The sequence below is a fragment of the Populus euphratica genome, unplaced genomic scaffold, assembly GCF_000495115.2.
Source record: "Populus euphratica unplaced genomic scaffold, PopEup_1.0 scaffold1010.1, whole genome shotgun sequence".
Classification (NCBI taxonomy): Eukaryota; Viridiplantae; Streptophyta; class Magnoliopsida; order Malpighiales; family Salicaceae; genus Populus; species Populus euphratica.
In genome coordinates this window covers 76,761-80,889 of record NW_011500865.1, presented here as the reverse complement: position 1 = coordinate 80,889, position 4,129 = coordinate 76,761, and positions in this window count along the sequence as shown.

Sequence of the window (4,129 nt, the reverse complement as noted above, 5' to 3'; positions counted from 1 at the left end):
TATTAATTATGAACTTATAATTCTATAGTTTTCTCTTATTAATTTAGGAGTTGCAAATTTAACTACATAAGCTGATGTTTTTTGAAGTAAACTCAATCTAGAAAGTCAAGGAAGGCAGCCACCAGCTATCACCGCCCAGCCACCAAACGACCAGCCGCCAGCTGCATGCCGCCAGCCGCTTTTACACCGTCGGCCACAAACCGCCTTCACACTTGAAGGTTGAATTTTCTTGTTTTGATTTCGTGTATATATAGATAGCTAAGCTTATGTAATTATGTGTGGAGAGATAAACACTAGAGAGAAAGAGAGAAAGAAAGAGGGGTTGTTATTGTAAGCTTGTCATTATTGTAAGCTTGTTGTTCTTGAAATAAAAGAGTGTGTTTTATCCTTTCCGAGTGTTTCAAAACCACCACAAGTGGTTTCTCCCACCAACAATTTTGATTGCTAAAGAAAGCATTTGAAGGATGTTAAAGCACCATTGATCATCGATAAAACATATACGTACCATTAAGCCTGAGCATAATAGATTAATTAAAGGGGTTGTTAGTGATGTAAAACTACTGCATTTTTAGATTAATGAGTATTTTGTATCTATATTTCGTAAGTTATTGTTCTCCAATGAATTACAAAAAAAAACTATATGTTGGAGTCTGCACTCTGTAGAGGAACTGTTCGTCAGCTTGACTCTATTCTCTTTGTGACTGTGGTAAGAAATTGTTTTCTAGTATTTATTCTGATATGTAGCCTGGAAGATTCTCCTTGTATTCTGATACTTTTCAAGCCCCTTTTGTATCTTAATTTCTGAAGTTTGTTTAATGAAATCAGCACTTCATGAGCTAATGTGTAAAGTTTTACACGAACTCTTTCAAGCATCTGTTTTTTTTTCCCTTTTTTTCCCCCGTGCTGTGGTGTTCTAACTATGAAGGAGCTTGAGCTGATGTTAGAGCACTCGGATTATTACAGTATTACTCTGCTAATCGCTTTTCTATTTATCAAGGGTTGGAAATTAATGCTTACTTTCTGCATTTTCTGCCTCCTGATGGGTGAAATCGTTTAGGGAATTCTTACAGTTATGTTAGCCAACGATCATAGATAGTGAAACTAATGTTTCATTCTATCATGCAGGTAACTCTGTAAGTTTATAAAAGCTTTTGTACTTCGTAATTGGTAAAATGTGTGCTTTTAGGTGCTATAACATGTTGCACTTGAGCAGGTTAATCTACCAAAAGGATTTGGGTACGTTGAGTTTAGGACTAGAGCAGATGCTGAAAAGGCTCTGCTATACATGGTGCTATGTTCATGATTAATTACTGTTGATGTCATCTTCTCATAATCGGAAAAGTCTGGCTTCGCCTCAAAGATCTCCTGTTGTTTGAAGGGGTGGATCTCCTAGACGTGTCGGTTGGATCTTCCATGTAAACGTGCAGATTCTCCTGGTTCACGCGGAGCAGACTTCGTTTCGTCGTGATGAGACACCTCCAAGGCAGAGAGACCTGCATCACCAGCCAGAGGTCGATCTCCATCCTCTCCCCCATGGCGATATAGGTCCCCAATAAGGTTGGCACTTGACTATCTAATACATATTCTCTCCTTCGCTATGTCAGTAATTTTGAAGTAACACATTATCATCTCTCCCTAGGGCCTCACCCTGAAGCATGCGTGGTAGTCATGCTCGTAAACGTTCACCTGCTCCAAGACGATAGTAATAATTATACCTTTTAAACTATTATAGTCTAAAACCTGAAATCCCTCAAAGCCACTGTTCTACTTGATATGTTTTTATCTAATTGTCACGTGTGTATGGCACCGCAGTAATTTTTTTTTTTAAATATATAATATAACTAATAAATATAAAAATATAAAAAATTCTATATTTTATTAGTAAAAAGTTTAAATGAAAGTTGTTATCTAATATTTTGGTTATTAGGAATTCTAACTAATTTTAGAAATAGGATACAGAGACTGGTTAGACAAATAAAATGTATTAACACTTCAACTACGTTCTAACTAAGATAAGTTGTATTATTTTGTTGTGTGATAAAATCTAAAGTGTTGTTATGATTTCTAATTATCGGTATGTCTACAATTTAAGAAAAGTCTTTCTCTGTAAGGAAATCCTTAACTTATCTGGTAAAAAAACTAACTGTTCTATGTCATCAACGAAAAAATACTTTTCTAATATCAAGAATACATTTTATGTATAAATTTGTAATTCTTGATATTAAAACAAAACAAAATAAAATTTTTGTTTGTTTTTTTAATTTTGATCAATGTTCTCTTGACTTTAATAAATTGGTTATTAAAGTCAAAATGCATGCTAAAATATTATTTTTTAGTATATGAAAAACACAACATGATTTTTTATAGCTTTTGAGACAGTTAGCCGTATACACTAAAACATTTATTTCTTTTTTTTTCAATTTTGCTTTTGTATTTTGTAAGATTTGACGAAAATTGGCATTTTAATATTGGATTTTTATTTGTAATGATATAAAAATATATTTCGATAAAATCAAAAAAAGCACAAAAATACGCGAAGAAATAGGAAAAATCCCAAAAAAATTAGGCAGACCTAGCCCACCCCTTCTTTGTTGGGTTGGATCCAGCCCATCTACTATGAGCTGGGCTGATGTCCCGGCCTAGATCCCAATGGGCTAGTTACTGTGCGCATCAACACAGTAACCAGCTTACACTGCGTTTTGTAATAGAACGTGAAATATTGACATTTTGCATACAAAAATGTAGGCAACGCCAATAGGGAAACAATTTATGGGGAGGAGGCAGTTACCTATTCGCAATGGCATGCTGTGGTGGCCAGTGATGGTTGTAGGTGATGCCGCTACTTTTCCTTCAGCCTCCTCTGTTATCCTCTGTTTTTCTCTATTTTCTTCTCTTTTTATTTTTTCTCTTCTCCTGTTTTTCCTCTCTTATACTTTATTGTTTTTTTTGGCTGTTCGTCCCTCTCTTGTCTTTTCCTTCCCTCTTTATTTCACAATCCACTGTTTTTCTTCTCTTTTTTTCTCTTTTGTTTCCACTGTTCTCCCTGCTTCTTCTCTCTCTTCTTGGCTGGGGCGGCCATTGTGTAGCCGCCCCATGACTGCCCGAGGGGCACGCTCATTTCTTTTTTCACAGCCTTGTGGTAAGCCATAGGTCAGGGGTTATACAAATAGCTATGGTTGACATCTTTTTGATGTTTCAGAGAGAGAGAGGAAGAAGAGAGAAGCCGGTCTTCTTCTTCTACCTTGCATATCCAGGGAAGAAAAAGACCCATAGTGTCATTCAAAACAATACCGTTTAGGCTTTTTTTTTTTTCTTCTAATAGTGCATGAAACGGCGCCATTTTAGACATAATGTGTCGTTTCATTTAAATGAAAACGGCGCCAAACTTATATCTAAGTACAAATCAGTCCTCAATTTGTAATTTTTTCAATTGAGTCCTTAAATTGCAAAATTTTGATTTTAAAAATCAATTTAATTACATCCCTGTCAAATTCAATCGTCATTTTGAAGTTGGTCGCCTTTTTCAAATTGACCCTTGATCTCAAATTTATGTAATTTGATTCTCAAGAGATCAATAAATTTTTAATTTTTTTAATTTAGCCCTTGATTTGGTTTAATTACAGCCCCTTTATTTACACATATTTTTCATTTTGGATCTTGGTTTTGGATTTCTTCAATTAAATCCTTAATTGGTTATGAAATTTCAATATCTATGCATTAAACCTCTAATTTGATTAAATTAACTCTCACAAATTATAATTTGGCCCTAGAATTTTAATTTTTTTTTAATTAAAGCTTAAATTGACTGTAAAATTAATTTTTTTTGCAATTAAACCTTTCATAAATTCAATTAAATCTTTAATAAAATTTAATTATGTTCATTAATATCTGATTTAATTTTTTTTTGTCACCAGTAACTTATCGAGAAATAAAACACTACATAAGTCATAGGTTCTTTTTTTGCCGCCTAGATGATTGATTCGAGAATGCAAACATTGCATTTTTCTTAAAGGTTTTTAAATGAAGCCAAGTTATTTTATCGCTATGAATTACCGTCCAAAGACGTTACTTGCAAATAATATGGAAACAAGAAGCCCTCCAAAATCTCTGAACCTCTTGGTTATTTTTT